Source organism: Rattus norvegicus, chromosome 17, assembly GCF_036323735.1.
Source record: "Rattus norvegicus strain BN/NHsdMcwi chromosome 17, GRCr8, whole genome shotgun sequence".
In the NCBI taxonomy this organism is placed as follows: domain Eukaryota; kingdom Metazoa; phylum Chordata; class Mammalia; order Rodentia; family Muridae; genus Rattus; species Rattus norvegicus.
Window position 1 is genome coordinate 83,507,115 of NC_086035.1, and position 20,525 is coordinate 83,527,639.

Here is a 20,525-nt window from a genome sequence, read left to right on the forward strand (position 1 = left end):
TCTTACAACTTTTCCTTTGAGTTTCTTCTTTTATTAGTTTTCCTGACCATTGGGGCTTATGAAAATGAATGTAATTGAATCAATAAAAGGTTCTGTTTAATCATTGATAGGCGATAGAATGCTTCTCATTCTCTTGATCTTAGTTTGAAGCTTGGTTTGCATTTCTACAGCATACGAACTGTCTTTCATTTAACAAGGTCACACACAAGTGGCCAAAAAGAAGGGGTAGAGGCCATGTTGACTTGAAAATGTGTGACTCATTCTGCGAGGATTTATATGTCTATATTTACCTTCTGAATGTCTAAACTGTTCTAGTCCAGTGAGTCTGTCCAATGAGGTTGATCAGATTTTAAAAGTCCTAAACAGATCTAAATCTATAAAACTTCTAGAAGATAACTGTATTAGCTACAGGTATTATGAGGAAATAGTAAGACTGTATTAATCTGATATATCCACACAGGGAAAGAACAAGAGGTGAAAGGATGCTTGCTGATTGGAAAATATATTTGTAAACTATCTATACTATGGGGTTGGTATTCAAAATATATAAAGAATACATTTAACTTAATAACAAAGAGACTGGTTGAAAAATAGGCAAGGGACTTCAAGGGGATTTCTCTAAACAAGATGTGATATAGCTAAGGTGTATATGAAAACTTTCTTACTGCTATTAATCATAATAAAAACAATCTTGTGTATACTGATGTATACTCTCGAATACTGATGGTAGAAATGTAAGTTGTTAAGAGTCATGAATAAAAATGTGGGCCTTTAAAATTAAAAGGAGAAGCATCATATGACTTGGTTATTCCTGTTCTGGAAACTAACCAATGGGAAATGAAATCATGCCATCATGTAAGTCTGGATATTACCAGGTATGCTGCAACAGTGTTATAGTGTTTATAATAGCCAACATAAGAAAATACCCTGTGTCCATCATCAGATAAAATGACAAAGATGTAAATATATATATATACATATATATATATATATATATATCTGAGCTTTCTAATTAGATCCTGTCATTTGCCTTAAGAAAGATGAACTGGTATTATTGTAGTAAAGGAAACAAATAAGAAAAGGAATAAAGGTAGTGCACGGTTTTGCTGAGATGTAAAACACTAATATGTACAAAGAAATAATATAGCTGTGAATATGAGGATCTGGGGAGAGGAAGTGGGAAGATACTGTTAAAAATACAATGTAGGAAGTATATAAACTATGCAAGCCTAGTTGATAAGATTGAATATATTTGTGATTTCTAGCAAATGAGTAAATGTGATTAATATTACAGTTATTCATACACACACACACACAAACACACACACACACACACACACACACAATTCAAAGTCCAAAGGCTAGGGGTGTGAGATGACATGATAATGTATAAAAAGTACAAATTGCAGCAGCAGTCCACCACCCTACAGTATCAGACTGCATAGTTGAAACATACATAAGCTATTACTGTATAAACTTAACTTCACAGAAGTGTATTCAAAGGACTCCTGCCAATAACTACCTACTCAAGAGAATTAGAAAATGCTTTCTATACAGATAGACATTTTCTAAACAGGAATTCCACAAAGTTCTGATTACTTTTCTTGCCACATAAGGCCCCAAATGGTTAAACAAAGAAATATGAGACAAAAAAAAAGCCTGCAAAAGTACCAGGGAGTCTGTTTTGTGTTGGCCATCCACTGCTGGGCATTAGGCCTCTCCTGAAAAGCAGTTATCCAGTCCTTTAGGTCAAAACAAATCCAAGAGGTAGGTAGGTGATATAACTTTCCTCATTTTATAGACCTTATTACCAGTGGTGTCTCTTCAGGAAATAGAAAACAACAGGAAAAGTAATTTAAACAGTCAACATCTACCCTGAAGAATTATGATGGAGTAAAACGTAGACAGCAGCAAAAGGAAGAAAAGAACAATGAAGGAAAAAGAGGGAGTTTCCAGGGTTGAGACAGATGGCAAAGGAGGAACAAGTAGGTGACCTCACTGGCCTCACACACGAGCTGACTCTGACAGGGCCATTAGATGAAGATCTTTGCTGGGATGACTTAGTCATAGCTAATGTGTCATGGAGATGCCCATGTCAGTAATGATGTAATATCCCAATATGTTCATGATGAGAGAAAACTATAATCGGGTTTCTTTTATTGTGGGCAGTTATAGGACAGGGACCTAAGCAAACAGCAAAACCGCACTAGAACACCCACCTCCAATAGAAAGAAACTGCTTTTACTATGTCTGACACTGAAGTATTCAAAAAAAGAGAAATATTTGCAAGGAGAAAGAAAGGTGACTTGAAACCTGACATGATACATTTGTAACCATCACACTTGTCTAATACAGCATCATCTGTAGCTGGTGGAAGCTAAGCACAGCCTGCCTTTAAAACCTGCTCTCCTAACAACACGCTGTACAGCCCTTTTCAAGGTCATCCTGGCCCTCAGATTGAAATTTTTCAGAGTCACCCTCATGGTTGATTTGATTAATAGTAAGTTTTAATCAGCTGCTGAGGCTCATTCTAGGAAGAGAAACTACTCTGTGAGGCTTATGCCACATAGAAACACAGTGCATGCTCTCTGGAGCACTAAGGAGTAATGTCCTGAAAATAACTATTAATTCTTTTCCTTTAGTAACATAAAAAACTTTTATATGTTTTGGTCATATTCATCTCTTTCTCATAACTTCTCCCAGATCCAAACACCCTCTCTACCCACCCAATGTCATGTTCTTTTCTTTTTAAAAAACCCCAAACCTATATTATATTATGAAATTTTAAAAAATTGGTTTATAGACATAAAAGGAATACTATTTGAGCAACAAGCATAGTGGATTGACTGTACAATTATCAAATGAACTCAGCCTCTGGAGTTTTAGTTTGATTTCTGTGGTAGCTGTTTCTTGGAGTGCTAATTTCCTCCTGTGAATCTGTTTATTCTTAGAAATGCTAATGCTTCATTCTTTTTAAAAAAATGGTTCATTCATTAAAGATTCTGGTTTTGAGGTAAAATGAGGTAAAGGCTTGGGGAAGACTTAGAGGCATCTGTTTTTCTTCTTCTTTCAGTAAGGTTGTCAGGAGGAGTAGTGTGAACATTACCCAGGGATTGCAGGTCTGGATTTGCTAGGATAATGAGTTTCCCATAGAGATCCATGTTCCTTACAATACGGGACTTCCTAGCCCAGGGGGGAAAGCACTGTACCACTCGAGGGCTCAGTCATAAATAGAATCCCTACTGCAAAAGAAACAGTGTGGTTCTGCTATAGAACTTCAAATATTTTTAATCTAATTTTATTTATTTATTTTTTACCTATTCACTTTACATCCTGCTCACTGCCCCCTCCCAGTCAGCCCTCATTTCCCCATTTCCCCTCCCCTTCTCCTCTAAGTGGGTACCCCTATCCCTGACATCCCCCTACCCTGGCACTTCAAGTTTCTGAGAAATTAGCTGCCATTGAGGCCAGACAAGGCAGCTCATCTAGAATAACATATCCTGTGTACAGGCAACTGCTTTTGGGATAGCTCCCATTCTAGTTGTTTGTGACACACATGAAGATCAAGCTGTATATCGGCTACAGATCCAGACACCTACAGTCAATCAGTGGACAGAGCGTGGGGACTCTTACGGAAGCGTAGGAGGAAGGATTGCCAGCCAAAGGGGATAGGAACTCCACAGGAAGACCAACAAAGTCAACTAATGCTTGGAGCTCTAAGAGTCTGAACCACCAACCAGAGATCAGGCAGAGACTGGTCCTATAACTTCAAATACTTAATGTTTTAGTTGTAATGTAATACAGTTTTCTTACTTTTGTAGCTATCACTATCCCAAATTGATTTCGTTTTCATTTAGTAACGACTTCAAATATTAAGCCTCTTAAAAATTTAGAGTCCTAGTACTTCTGTATTATGTTCAGTTTTTAGAAACATGAATTTATTTTATATATTCAATTTTTATAAATGAGAGCTAGTTATTTGAAAATAAATATATGGGATATGTAGAAACTGGTTTTATAGATTTAATGTTTTATGTTTACTTATACTGGAATATAATTAGTTTGCAAATTCAGTGTACACATTTTTAAGGATCCTCTCCTTCCCTTCTCATTACTCTGCCCTTCCCTTCCCTTCCCTTCCCTTCCCTTCCCTTCCCTTCCCTTCCCTTCCCTTCCCTTCCCTTCCCTTCCCTTCCCTTCCCTTCCCTTTCTTTCCCTTCCCTTCCCTTCTTTTCTCCTCTCCTGTCCTCCCTTCTCTTCTCATCCCCTCGTCTTCCCTCCCTTCCCCTCCCCTCCTCTCCTCTCTTCTAATTTCTTTTCTTCTCCTCTTTACCATCTCTTTCTCTTCTCTCTGTACCTCCCCCCTAAATCACCACACTGTGGTTTGTTGTTAAATTCCTCATGTGTATTTTCATCATCACTTGGGTACAGTCAATTTTAGTCATAGGAATTATTTGCACAATTTTGTCATTGGCACTGTCACAATGTTCTTGTAACATATACAAACTAAAGGACTCTAGCATCTTCAGGTGATGTAATTAATGAATTATATTACTCTGAAATGTAAGTGATCTATCATTGATGAAACTGCATCTACATAACTGAGTATACGTAACCCATCTTGACTGGACATTTTGGTCATCAGAAACACTGAACATGGCAGGCTTCATAATGAAGGTTTATTGCACATGGTAGGTTATGGTAAAATCACATGTCATAAAACTTTATGTCAGAGGATTTTTTACATAGGTCATGTTGCCATTTGTGAAGAAGATTGCTGCTCTTTGTGTTTACATTGGAGGCAATGCCTACAACCCTTCTGGTTGTCTTAGTCCTCAAACCAAACTGAATGTTAGTAGGACAAAATCTGACAAGGTAAGTGGGTACGTGGGCGTCAGCAGCAGAGAATAGTCAGCACCCAAGTTTGTCCTCCGTCTGTGCTATCTATTCCTCTGCACAGGTTATTAAATGCTAAGCCAATGGCAATGAACACATGATTAGTGTCCTTTTTGAAGGGATCGCTTCCTTTGCTTAAGTCAAACTGTTGCTTTGAATGCGCTTTAGGATTAGTTAATATGTAGTGGTAGTCATAGTAACTGCGTCTATCCTCCCTTCTGTTGTATTATGCCAGTTAGCAGCCACTTCATAAAATAGGAGAAAGGACTCAGATTTTCATTGTTCAATGACAGATCATAAATGGGCTTTACTTTTCATTGTTATCAAGATATTGTTCAGAAGTTTCTTTTTAAGCCAAGAAATAATTCTAATAGATTCTGGACTGCTGAGATGTTTCAGCAATCAAGAGCTCATACTGCTCACACAAAATATGATTAGGATCTCAGCACCTATAGTGGGCAGCTCACAATGACATGTGACTCCAGCTCCAGGGCTTCTGATGCCAGTGGCCATTGCAGCTATCCACACACTTCCATATACCCTTGTCTAAGTTAGGGTTTTATTGCTATGAAGAGACACCATGACTATGATAGCCATTGTATTGGGACAACATTTAATTGGGACTAGCTTGCAGGTTGAGAGGTTCAGTCCATTATCATCTTGGCAGGAAGCATGGCACTGTCCAGGCAGGTGTGGAGCTGGAGGAGATGAGAGTTCTACATCTTGATTCAAAGGCAAATAGGAGGAGACTGACTCCTCAGCCAAGTAGGAGGAAGGTTTTAAATCTCACCCTCACAGTGACACACTTCTCCAATAAGGCCACACCCCCTAATAGTTCCACTTCCGGGGTCAAGCATATTCAAACCACCATGACCCCCATACAATACACATATACATAATTTAAAATATAATAAATCTTTTAAGAAACTTTAGTTGGTTTACATTTTAGCATGGTGAGGAAAGGGGGTCATGAGCTCCCACTTCTGCCTGAAGAGCTACTGAAAAATGATGGATTCTGTGGAGAATGAGTCAATTTATTTTTTTTAACATTGCAGCCTCTGGTACTTTACCAGGTTCTAGTAGATGGCCCCATACTCATGAGCAGATGAGAAACAAAAACTGTAGGGTTATTAAAAATTAAGAAAAGATACAAGTTCAGAAAGGATGAATATGTGAGGCTGAATATGGAAGGAATTTGGAGGGTTCTGATCAAAATGCATTGTATAAAAATTGTCAATGAACTGATACATTCATTGAAATATTTCATGCATTCAATTTAATTCATTCAAATAATCAATGAAATATAAAGATTTTACATTAAAAAATACTGCAATGCCACATAGTATTGTTCAGAAAATAACTTGTGTTTACATTAATGGAGAATTCATGTGTCAGGTAACACCAATGGAAGATTTTTATTATGTCCATATTGGATAAAAAGATATATACACATTATTATATTCTTGTCTACTCTATGAGATGTAGGTGAGAAAAACTACAATGTACTTGACAGTTCTGTCAAACACAAACATGTTCTCTCTTTCAGATTGATTTCTGTTTAAAAGCAGAGGGGTCTGAAATTGGTGAAATTGAAAATATCTAAATGATTTCTTATTTCTACCTTTCTCCATTTCATATAAAAAAATGATCTTTTTAGTGTAGAACTTAAAGGAGTTTGCCAAAGGTAAGCTAGCAGCTCAGAGAATGGAATGACTCAGAATTTTTCTGATACACTTTTCATTTTTTAGAAGCTTTTACATCTTTCTCCAAACCATACCCTGACAGCATCCATATTGTGAGTCCCCTTCATTAAATAAACGCATTGAGACAAAACTTGCGTTTTTCACCTTCGGGGACGCTGACCAGGATCATGTGTTTTTTCCACATTTACTTTATTTAAAATATGTTCTGAGAAGTCTATTGGGATATTTTAAATTAATTATCAGCTGAAAGGCTTTCTGCAAGATCTTTCCGTATAAAACCGTAACGATTTCCCCAATAAATGCTGGAAAATGGGTTGCTATTTTTTACTATTTGATTTTGTTTTCTGTTGGCATAAAATGTGGTAGTGGTGGGACATGTCTAACTGTGCCTAAATTTGCTAACTGCTACACACGCTTCCTTTAAAATCAAACAAACAAGCAAACAAACCAACAAAACTAAATCACACTGGAACTGAGACCTGGTTTAAGAAAGCCGTCAAGGTTTTTATGAGAAAATCTTTCTTCCTCCTGTTCCCATGTTTAAAATCTGCATGCCATTCTCCAGTCTGAAAACCTCCACTGAATGATAAAATTGAAAAATGCCTGATATAGCTGTCTCCTGAGAGGCTCTGCCAGAGCCTTACAAATACAGAGACAGATGCTCACTGCTAACCACTGAACTGAGAACAGGGTCCCCACTGGAGGAGTTAGAGAAAGGACTGAAGTAGCTAAAGGGGTTTGCAACACCATAAGAAGAACAACAATATCAACCAACCAGAGCTCCCAGGGACTAAACACCATCCAAAGAGTACACATGGACAGATCCATGGCTCCAGCTGCAAATGTAGCAGAGGATGGCCTTGTTGGGCACCAATGGGAGGAGAAGCCCTTAGTCCTGCCATGGCTTGACTTCCCAGTGTAAAGGAATGTCAGGGTAGGGAGACTGGAGGGAGTTGGCGGGTGGGTGAGGGAGCACCCTCAAAGAGGCAGGGTGTGAGGGTTAGGATAGTGGGTTTCTGGAAGGGAAACCAGGAAATGGGATAACATTTAAAATGTAAATAAAAAATGCAATTAAAAAAAGAGGAAAAATACCCTAATAGAAAGTTGTTACTGGTGAAGACTCACCATTTCTGTAACATCAAACCAGACACGGAGACAGCCCATTAATTCTTACTTATCAAAGTCATTGATCACAGAAGAAAACTGAAATGTATTCCCACAGACAGGTAAAGTCTCCTGAGTAGCCGGTGGTCGAGTCTGAAGATTATATATAAGTATATTAAATCGGAAAAATGAAAGCTAGAGAAGAGAGTGATTGCCCTTAATTGAAAATTCCATTGAGGTTAAAATCATGCTATTTATTAAAAAGGCTTTCAATGATTATAAGTCATACTTTAATGTCTGTCTGAGGGCTGATTTATTTTCTGTTTCATTATTTTGAACTCATTTGGGATATTGTTTTTATTGTTAACAGTTTACAAATCAGAATTATAAGTGGTTTCCAGGGTGTGGCTGCTGTAAACTTCAGCCATTTTGATCTTTCTCTTTCCTCTCCTCTTACCATTTCTGTACACCAATTCTAATATTCATATTTAATAGTTATTACTATTAAATCTGGGTAAGATTCTATTTGCAATCTGGATAAGATTGGGAAAACATATTAATCTTTTCCTGTGTAACATCATCTTCTCCAAACCATCTTGTAGAGCTTTGCCACCCTAGTGGTGAAGCATTGACTTCTTAGGTTCACCTGAACTTATCTTTGGGGAATCGGTGTGAACAAACCAAGAAAGGTCATTTAATAACAGAAGCTCTCATGTTCTTCTCACTACTGACTTTGTTTCAGTCTGTTCTGGAGTGCACTTGTATGTATTAGTCTCTTTGTGGCTAAGTAAAGAGGGGTTCAGAGAAAGTGAGGGTCAGAGGTACAGGTCCAGAGCTGGACTCCAAAGTGTGTCTCGGGTTGATGTTCAGTTTCTCTTCTGAGTCTTCAGGAAAATTGAGTTTGCAGGATTCTCAGATAATGTAACTGCTCTCCACCCATGGCACTTAACGCATTACTTCTTGAATTATAGTCAGTATATTTTTATTGTTTTCACCGTTTTACTGAGCTTGTATTTTGGCAAATATGGAAAGAGTTTTCTCCTTCAGTGAAGAGGACATGGATAGATTCTAGACAGATATGCATAAAGGAGACTAAAACTACTTCACTGACAATCAAATAATAGCAGTACTTCGTTAATTATGATTAATGCCTGCTGTGGGAAATGATCCAAGAGAGAGAAAAAGAATTTTCATTAATTCTGAAGTGAAAGGTAGTTTATGATTATAAGAACAGTAGAAGATATCCATGAAAATTACAATATTAGAAAACTTTGTTTTTCCCCATTCATAATAAAGAAAGGTTGGATAGTAAGAAATTAGTGATTTATTTTAAGAGTTTTTTCTGCTATGAAAAATTAATTTTTTTATCCATCAGATAATGATTTCTATCACTTAAGATCATTAATTAATGTAATGATCTTTGTATAAGACTAGGTAAATGATGTTTGATATTTTTTACTTCTTGGTAAAAACTCAATTATCCTAAGAATTGTAAGAGGGATAGGCCATTTTGGCACTAAATTTCTATGATTACAAATTTTAGGATCTTTTCATTGCCTAATATGTTGTACCCCTGAGCTCCCTCAAAACCTCTTATTTTGAATTAAATCATTTTTAAGACCCAGCTTCAGTCCAACCTAATTAATATTCATATCTTTAGCACCATTTGATAGTTCACTTTAGTTTTATTATAGTACATGCATAATATTTAAATTATTTTATTACTATACTACATTTCAATCTTTTCTCAATTATATTGTGGATTATTTTTATAGAATAGCATGGTCCTTCTCTATGATTTCTTTAAGGCAATCACAGTATTTCTAGGGACTAAAGAAACATTTAGAGCATATTTCCGAGAACTTAAGAAACTAAAAGAATATAAATTCCGATTTCAAGTAGTACCAGGAACACTGATGAACTCAAAGGGAGCACCACAAAAGCTCACCATAATGTAATGGCTAGAAGTATTTAAACAAAAAAAGAAGTCATTCTAGGATTTATAAGAAATATGTTGCCTTCAAAGAATCACTTCTAGTCCTTGGTAATTTAAAGAATGGGAACCAGCTAAAAATTATATATTATCTTTAGAACTTAGAAGACAGCATCTGCCATTCTAACGATTATTTTCTTTTAGTATCCGAGCTTCTCATTATATGTGATTACTACAAAGTGACCGAAAACAATGCTCATTTATTGAAATTCCCTCTTTGAATCCATTGTTTTAGCATCTACTGATTACACTGAAGTTCAAAAATATTTGAATCGAAATTTCATGCTTGCACTAAACCCAGGTATAAGCTGCCTTTATTCTTCAATTGCTTAATTAATATTTATATTATGCTCATATTATAATTACACATGGTTCAAAGCATGCAGGAAAATGTTTGCAGGTTCTAGGGAAACAGCATGCCATTTTATTTTGGTGCCTTGGGTGAGGGAGATGTGGAATGGTCAGGTGGGAAGAAATGAGGATGGGATTCGGAAGCCAGTTCACCTACACAGTAGGGCAGCTCTATCCCATAGTGCTGGAGACCAGAAGCCCAGGATGCTATGACTTGTTCCTTGGCTTAGCATGTCATGAGGTTGTAATAAAAATATCTGTTGAGATGATGTTCCTCTCCAAACTGTGATAATAGCTACTCCCGGCCTCTTCAGGTTGTCAGCATAACTGAGTTTCTTGTGGTTGCAAGATCAAGGTTCTTGTTGCATGTTTTTGCTGCTTAGAGCGTCTTCTCTTTACTTGAGTTATGTATATTCCTACTCACATAGCCTCCAGCTTTAAACCAGCCTTGGGATTTCAAGCCTTTAATTTTGTTTTCTCTCATGTTCTTTTCTTTATGATGATGGGATACATATAGTATAAAATTTTATAGCTGACAATGTGAGTGAGTAAAGTACACACCTTTGGGTATGACGCTGGAAATTAAGTCCCCAGCACTGCATAAAACCTAGAATGGATGTTGTTGATAGTCATAATCCAAGCACTAAGAATCTACAGGCAGCAGAATTAGGAGTTCAAGGTCGACTTCTTCCACAGTCAGCCTGGGTTAAGTTATTCTTGATCTCAAAACTAAACTGAGATCTTAGGCATCTTTCCTGTGCTATTAGCAGTATTTATGTTTCGATATTGTCCCAGAATCATCATCCAGCTTCAGTATCTGTCAATCTCTCTGAAACTCTATTAAACAATAGCTTTTTGTTCTCTTTTCTTTCATTCATAAGCCACTACTGTTCTATTATCTCTCCCCAGATGTTTGTACTACTCTAAGCACCTCATATAAATGAGCCATATGGTATTCTATTATAGAACATTGGCCTGTTTCACCTAAGACAATGTCCTGAAGCTTTATGTGTATCACACCTTGTGACAGAATTTCCCTTTATTAAAGATAGAATAATAGCCTTTCTCTGTATATATTCCACCCTTTGCTCATTCTCCTTTGTGTAAATACTTGAATTACTCTTACACTCTTGGTCATTGTGAATAACACTTCTGTGAGAATTAGAGGACAAGGCTTTCATAATGTCCTTTGAATTCTTTCTACTCTGTAGCCCAAGTTGGAATTATTGCTTCAGCTATATTGATTCAAATGCTCATCAGCCTTTTCAGGACTTGTCATGCTTTTCCGTAAGAGCTATGAAAATTTCTTTTTATGTGTTGATTTCATTGTAACATTTTTTGTGCATACATATTTTTTATATATTTATTGGATATTTTCTTTGTTTTCATTTCAAGTGTTATCCTCTTCCCTGGTTTCCCCTCCAGAAACCCCCTATCCCATCCCCTCCCCCTGCTTGTATGGAGGTGCTCCCCTGCCCACCCATCCACTCCCTTCCGACTCTCCACCCTGGCATTCCCCTACACTGGGGCATTGAGCCTTCACAGGACCAAGGGCCTCTTCTCCCATTGATGCCCAAAAAGGCCATCCTCTGCTACATATGCGCCTGGAGCCATGGGTCGTTCCATATGTACTCTTTGATTGGTGGCTCATAGTACATGAGCATTTGATTTCTTTGTATCATCATATTTTATATATTAATATATTTTATTAGAGCATCAAGTTGCACAAAGTGGACCTCACCATGCTGTTTGCATCATTCATGTAATGTACTTTGCCCATGCCCATCTTCTTTTGACTCTCTGTTATCTTTCTCCTTCATTGGATTTCTTCTGTCTTCCCTGTGTCCCTTCAGCATTCAGCTTTAAGCTTCCCATGACTCCTTAGGTTCATTAGAAAATGTCCATTTCCTGGTTCTGTTCTTTACTTTGAGTCATTTTCCAGCAGATAACATGATTTATTTCTTTGTCGTGGCTAAATAATAGTTTATTGTTCACCCGTGGGTGGGGAATGCACATTTGTTTTATTCATTCATCTACTTATGTGGATGTCACATAACTTGTCTAGTCATGGTAACATGAACAGCTTGAGCGGCAAGTATCTATGTTGTATGTTGGCCTTGATTCTTTAGGTGAATACCTATGACTGGAGGAACAGGATCATTTTGTAGGTATTTGTCCGTTTTGAGACACCTCATATGACTTCCATAGCAACTGGACTAAATTGATTTCCCAGCCACAAGGCATTTAAGTAGTTTTCCTTAATATTTTTGCATTATTATTCTTCTAAGATTGAGTATGCATGTAAATTTAGTTTGCACATTCCTGCTGGCAGAAGATGCAGAAAATGTGTTCTTGTATTGGTTGACGATTTGTTCTTCTTTCTAACGGGTTTTTAAGTAAATTTGCCCTTTATTGATTAGATTATTTGTTTTCCTTGTGCTTCAAGGCTTTAATTCTTTGTATATCCTTGATAATAATTGCTTGCTGGTTTAATAGCTGACAAATATTTTCTCTCATGTCTCTTAATTATCTTATTTTCTATTCTTTAAAGAGTTTTAAGACAGGGTTTTACCTGGTCCGTGTAGAACTGTTTATGTGCTGAAATCCCGTCTGTCAATCCTTGGTTTTATGTCCTGCGTAATTGAAGTCCTACGTCGTGTGCTTCTGCCTGTGTCTACGTCTTCAAAGTTTTCCCTTATGTCTTCCTCTAGATGTTAAGGAGTTTGATCCAGTTGAGTTGTTCTTTATACTGGCTAAGAAATGGCGATCTATATTCAGTATTGTATATGTGGCTACCCAGTGTCCTTATTCTAGTTGCTAAAGTTGTGTTTCCAATGTGTGATTTGCTCTTTAACTTGAATGGGCTTATTTCTGGGTTTTCTACTGTATTCCATTAGATCATGTGCCAGGATTCAAACTAACATCATGCTACCTTAGTTGTTGTAGATCTGTTGGATTATTTGAAATAGGATATTGTAATAATCCTAGCGTTTCATTGCTCAGGATTTCTATTCAGGCTATTCTATGCTCCAATACAAATTTTTAATTTTGCTTGTTCTATCTCTAGGAAAATGGCAATTGTAGTTTGATGGGGATTGCACTGAATCTGTGGGATACTTTGATAAATGACAGTTCTAAAACTATTGATTTTCACAGTCAGGCATATAGGACTGTGACTATCTTTGTGTCATCTTTAATTTCTTTCTTTGGTGCTTCATACATTTTCTATGTAGAGGCCTTGCATTACCATGGTAAGTATAAGCTATTGCAAATGGGTTAGTTTCCTGTTTCCTTTATTTCTTTCTCAGTAGGTTCACTATGAGCAAAGAAGCAAAACAATTGATTCTTGTTTTTGACATTGTAACTGCTGCATACTTAATTTATTGGATTCTTTTCCAATCTGATGGTCTCCTTGTGGCCTTTAGAGTCTTACAGTTATAGGCTCATGTTATCTGAAAATAAGTTCACATTGATTTCTTTCTTACCTAATTTCTAGGCCATATTTTTCTCTTGTCTTATATCTCTTGCTAAAGTATCAAGTATTAGAGAAAATAGGATCTGTAAGAGTAGATATCCTTGGGTTGGGGATATCCTTGGGTAGCTCAGTGGTAAAGCCCTTGCCTAGCAAGCGCAAGGCCCTGGGTTCGGTCCCCAGCTCCGAAAAAGAAAAAAAGAGTAGATATCCTTGTCTTGGTTCTTATTTTAAAACCCATAGTATTTATGGAATTTATATTATATAATTTGTTATAATATATAATACATAAATAGATAATATATAATGTGTGATTATAATGTAATACAATACTTAATCTGGTGAGGTATGAGCATTACTTAGTTTCTTCAAGACATTCATCATGAAACAATTTTAAATTCCTTCCAAATATCTTTTCCATGTCTATTAAAATGATTAAGTAATTTTTGTTTGTGGCTTTATCTATATTATATTAGTTGATTTATTTGTGTTGAACTGTATTCTTATTCCTGGTCCAAAGCCAATTTGGTCATAGTGTATGATATTTTTAGGTATTGTTAAATTGAAGTTGATAATAATTTGTGGATGAACTTTATATCTATGTTCATCAAAGAGTACACCCCTATTTCTGTCCCCTTGTCCTTACCAAGTTTGATATTAGGTTTGTTGTGTTGAATGTATTTGAAAACCTCTCTCAATTTTATTTTATGTAATAATTTTATAAACACTGATATAAAAACCTTTAAAGTCTGATACAATTCAAGAGTAGTTCTGTCAGGTCCTGGGCTTTTCATTTTAGAAGCCTTTCTGTCATTAACTTTAATTTTATTTTCATATTTTTAATAATCTCTTGTTTAGGTTTAGTATGAAATATACACCTAGGACTTTATTGATTTTTATTTTGGAAAGCTTCATACATGTGTGCAATATATTGCAATCATGTTCATCTCTATATTACCCTTTCTCCTTTTATGCTTTTTCTCCTGCTGACTCACTTAACTAGTTTACTCGTATTAGTGTGTGAATATGTGTGTGTATGTGTATGTCTATGTGTTTCTGTATGTGTGTGTTTGTGTGAGTGCGTATGTAGATAGACACAGCTCTTATGAATTCATTATTCCAATATTTGTATCTATCCTGAAGACAGCTCTTGATAACATTCCTTACCCTGTCCTTACCCTGTTCTGGGTTTTGTGGCGTTTTTCCTCCTTTCCCATGATGCTCCCTGGGCTCTGGAGGGATACAATAGATGCTTCAACAGTCACTTGTCCTCAGATCCATGCCTATCCAGGAGTCTCTGCAGTAACCACTGATTGCTATAAAAACAAAAAGTCCTATGCCCGTGGCTAGAAGAGAACTCACTTAGAAGGCAGAGTTCCTACATGTCCGTTTACCAAAACATCAATACTGGAATCCCCTTTGGGACCTGTGACATACCTAGACATAGACTTTTGGATCAATATATGGTACCAAGCACCTATTCCCTCTTTGTCTAGATTTTTCCAATATCCTCATTTTAAAAGTTAAAAATTTATAATTCACATATTAATATTCATTGTATGGAATGAATGTATATATAACATAATGAGTGTAGGAAATATGTGTTGATAAAAATAATCTATTTCTTATTTATTTAACATGTAGCACAGTTATAGGCTTGCTTCCTCACCTGCTATTCCAGATTCCAGATGTTTCCCTCGCCACCCATTTTTCTCTAAAGACATTTGTTATTGTGTTCATCAAGACTGCAGCACTAGTCTCATAGATATATTTATTATGTGTTTTATTGTTCTGTGCTTATCTATTATCTATTTATCTATCTATCTACCTATCTGTCATCTATCATCTACATATCTACCCATCTATTTATTTATTACCTATCTATGTATCATCATTTCCTATCTATCTCCCTCTGCAGCTTCTATGTATACAAGGAGTTTTTTCTACTATTTTGTTGTCTTTTAATTTATCTGGTGTAGAAATGCTCCATATATATATATATATATATATATATATATATATATATATATATATATATATATATTGCCTGTGTATTATTTTCATACTTAGAGCACACAGAGGCCCAAAGAAAGTATCTGATTTTCTATATTTTAGAACTAGAGTTATGAATGCTTGTGAATCATTACATGGGTGCTGGAAACAGAATCCAGGGCTGCTTGAAGAGCAGTGAGTGCTCTTAACCACCGAGTCATTTTTCCTGTCCATTATTATCAACCCCCACTCATTTTATACCTGTATTCTTACTCCTTATATCTTTACAGATATGTACATGTTCTTTATCAATTTTTAAATTGATAGATAATAAATGATTAGATATATAAATGAGCACATAATTATTATTTCGTCATAATCACCTACTCACTTATAAGTTCTAGATTTCTAACTGACAGAGTACATATATATATGTCAAGAATTGTGAAGGTTCTTGATTTTCACTCTCACTGTAGATTACCATCTTCACATGCTAAAATTCCTGGGATGCTGATAGAATAGGGAAATTCCTGTCTGGCACAGAAGACTTTGTCATTAAGGATGTGGTACTCAGTGTGGGCATTCTGCCTGAGCTGCTCCTTCTGGCCCCTTTCAGTGGGAACACAGAACTGCAGGCGTATGTGCATATGAAGCAGGTTTACATAGCAGTTGGATCTCATGCTTATACAACTCACTTCCTTTACAATGGACTGCAAACCAATTTGTTTATCAAGAAATTTTATGAAAACTTCGCCTTTATTAAGTAGAATAGTTGGCTGTCCTTTTCAAAGCAAAGTTCTGTGCTATTTAATTATCCATGAAAGGATAGCCTTACACATCATGGTAGTCAAAGACTGAAGGGTGCCAAACCACGAGAGATGCATGGAGAATTGTTTAGTAACAGAGTCTGCATTGGATATATCACAGGATTATTTTAAAACCATATTACAGTCATAAGCTTTTAAAAGGAACATCTGTGGTTTAAATTTATTTTCACTGATAAATAAAAACAAAAATTTATACATATTAAAATATATGCATGATAGTACAGTGTACCATTATTGTTTAAGAAGCAATAACCCTGAAGATCAAATGCTGCTGTCTTTATACATTGGATTTCCTTTAGAATGAGCACCTCTTTCTATTAATTTACATAGGCTTCTTTCTTATTTAATAGTTTATTTGCCAATATTTTTCACTGTTATATAGTATACTTTAAACAATTAATGAATATTAACTATTCATAAGGTCCAGAGCTCAATTACTTCAACCTAATCTTAACTTCAAGCATTTAATCACTTGAAGGCATGATAAAAGCTAAAATTAAATAATTACAAAGGTGGAGAACATGCTATAAAATAGAGATACATTTGAAATTTATAATAACTGCCTTATGAAAGCACAACCTCGATGAAAATAAGCCACCACACTAGAATACTTGATTTTTAGTCTTTATGCAACTGTGAAGAATCTCAGGAAAGCTGGAGGATAACTGGCATGTGACTGTGTGTGTGTGTGTGTGTGTGTGTGTGTGTGTGTGTGTGTGTGTGTGTGCATGTGGGTATAGTGTATATACACATAGGAGTGTGCATGTATGTATGAAGGTTAGAGACCTACATCAGATGACATCCTTGAGTATTCTCCACCTCCTAGATTTATGACAAGATCTCTCTGAAGCTCCACCTATTGTTCAGCTATTCTGCATAACCAATGAGTTACAGGGATCTACCTTTCTCCCCCACACTCCTCCTAGCTCTACTTACTGCCTATCTTAGAATTTTGTTGCTGTGAAGAGACACCATGACCATATCAACTCTTATAAAGTAAGCCATTTCATTGAGGCTGGCTTATAGTTTCAGAGGTACAGTCCATTATCATCATGACAAGCAGCATGGCGGTTTGCAGGCAGACATGGTACTGGAAGAGCTAAGAGTTCTACATCTTGACCCAAAGACCGCTAGGAGGAGACTGGCTTCTATAGGCAGCCAGGGGATGCTCTGTTCTACACTGGGTGGAGATTGAGCACTAGGAGAATTCAACGCCTGCCTACCGACAGTGACAACCATACAACATTGAGGTCACACCTATTCCACAAGGGCCACACCTCCAAATAGTACCACTTCCCATGGGCCAAGCATATTTAAATATATGAATCTATGGGGAAAAAAACCTATTCAAACTACCACCCTGCCATTCCCAAGTTTTACTGAGTTGCTAAAGATCAAACTCAGGCACTTTACATTACAGCCTCTTTATCTGATTGAGCCATCTATCTCCCTTTAGAAGAAATAAACCGTAAAGAAGGATAGACTCCAACCTGTACACTTATTCTTATTTATGTTTACGTAGTTTGCCTGTTATAATTGTTAAAAACTATTATGTGAAATAAAATTTTATTAATTCTTTGAAAAATTCATATCATATTATATGAGTCCCATGCTTCACTGTTTCTCTTTCCCAATATTCCTGCCAGATCTACTTCCCCTCACTACCCACCCAATTCTCTGCTATTTCTCTCTCCATTGAGTCCAGTTCCTATTACCCAACTACTCTTGGGTCTGGGACCTGCCCTGAAGTGGGGCCAATATACAAGTGGTCACAATATTAAAGAGAACAGATTCTCTCTGTCCCAGAAACTGTGAAATCCCAATAGTTCTTCGGTCATTGCTGGTTTTTTTTTGTTTGTTTGTTTGTTTGTTCACCTTCCCTATCCCATGCTGGGATTTTATCTTTCCGATTAAAGGTACATGCTATCACATTCACTGTGAGTTCATATATACATCTGCCCTGTAGTGTACAGAAAACAGTTTCTTAAAAAGTATCTGCCACTTTGGGGTCTTGCAATTTTTTGTCACTTCTCCCCTGAATGAGCCCTGAACACTGAGGGACAGGTATTTGGTATAAACATCTCATGTAGGGTTAGGTATTTCAGAGACTTTTCTCTCTGTATGTTGACTGGAGGAAGGTCACTGTGTAATTGACTTCTACTTCAAAAAGAAGAAAATGGACTCTCGCAAGGTGTCTTCTGATTGCTACATGCAGGCAGCCTGTGACTTCTTATTTCCTCACACAAGGAAATGTAACAAAACATCTTTTTTTTTAAAAAAGGACAGTAATATTTCATGGCTATTTTTGGGGGACTAAATAAGACTGCAGGTGTTTCAAGATGTTTTCCACAGAGAATCAATGGTTGTTGGCTCAGATATCTGTGATGAACAGTGGTGGTGGCTTTTGAAATATTTATTTTATTTCACAATTTTAGGTATATGGTGCTTTTCCTGCAGGAACGTTTGTGCACCACATGTTTACCTGGTACCCAGGAATGCTAGAAAATTTTGTTTAATGCCCTGGAGGTGGAGGTGGACTATCAAACAGTTATTAGCTACCCTGTGAGTAGGAAAGAGCAGTGAGTGCTCCTAACTCTAAGCCATATCTCTAGTCTGAGATCATGACTTTAAAAACCATCATTCAAAGTTCCACCTACCCTCTTTTACTCAACATGGCCTCTGCTTCTAGGGCTTACATAAAAGAATCTTTGTTCAACCCCATTACATATCAGTGCATAATTCTGCTAAGGTTTTTTTAAAGGTTTTATGCAATGCCCAAATTATTAGTTCAGAATTTTTGTTTCTATATTTTATACTTATTCCTTTCATTAATTCAAATGGTATAATTTAAACCATCAAAGCAGTTCTAAGACAGTGAAAGTAACTGAGACAGAGCCTGATTCTGGCTATTTACCATTGTCTTGGATTCCACACTGGTTCAATTCCTCACTCAGAAGTGGCTTCAAACCTGACAGTGATGAACCTGTGTGTCAACCCACCAAGAATCTCCTAACACACTATCCCCAAGGGCAACACATGTAATTATAATTAACTTAATGAATAGGGCTCACTCAGGTAATTTTTCTCACAATAATTAAAAGCCACTGTAGAGTCATTAGCTTTGCTACCCATAGTCAGAGAAAAGACAAGCATTAGTCTCAGAAATTCTGTGTTGACAGACACTCAGTTACAGAACTGCCACCAGCACAAAGCTTCCTGCGTGTGAACTCTGAGAAAACAGTGCTGCAATATTGTTTTCACGGACAGATGCTGCTTGTGGAGATAATTGAGGAAGTCAATGGTGCTCTGGAGTTAGGGACAATCCTTGAACTTCAATTATTCAAACACACCCTGAGTATGCCTCAGTCAGAAATGGCCATGCGCAGTTGTTCACGTCTGTTCTGGAAAGGGATATATGCAATTAATGGCTAGCTTGGAGACTCATTTTTGTGTTTGGAAGTAATTAAGCTTTTTAAGTGTGCATGAGAACCTGGAAATGAAGAATGGTAGAAAAGAGGACATTTGAGTTTTAATGGCACTTTTTTTCTATTAAAGTTGTTTCCTCTTAAAGCTGTTTCTTCATTGTTACATAATAATTATATATATTTATGTGCGCTTTAATACATGTATGCATAGAAGAGTATGAAGAGCATAGAAATCACATCTGTATCCTTGAATATTTTTGTGGTAAAAATATTCAAAGCTCTCTCTTATCTTCTTTGGAACATGGAGCACACTATGATGTTCCTTAGTCACCTCCCTATATGATAGCTCACCAAACCTACTTGTCCCATCCCATCCATGGCTTGCTAAACAGTGGCCAACCTTTCCTATCACCTTCTTCTCTTCCATTTCTGGTAGGCACCTTCTACTCTCAAGTTCTGTAAGATCAACTGTTTGGCTTCCACCCAGGAGCCAAGGGCTTGAAATATTTGCTTTCCCTTCCAGACTTGCAATTCGTGGCTATTGGGAATAACGTTGCAAGATTTGGGCAAAGCAGATTTATTTCGAGCGTTGTTAAAGAGGTCAATTCTAAGAGGGCTAAAGTCTGCTCAGTGGTGCTCCCAGACCTATCATTGGAATATTCACCTTGTCTACAGCACCATGTTCCTTTTTAGTCAGAAAACCAGTTTTCCCCTCTGGGTAGTTGTATGAGGTACAACTTTTTATATAAAAGAAAATTTCAT

At 36.6% G+C, this 20,525-nt stretch overlaps 1 protein-coding gene across 1 annotated transcript in view; it reads left to right on the plus strand.

Moving 5' to 3' along the window:
* The window catches only part of Malrd1 (MAM and LDL receptor class A domain containing 1), a 712,187-nt gene that overhangs the window by 179,743 nt on the left and 511,919 nt on the right, over nucleotides 1-20,525 (plus strand). The window lies entirely within an intron of this gene.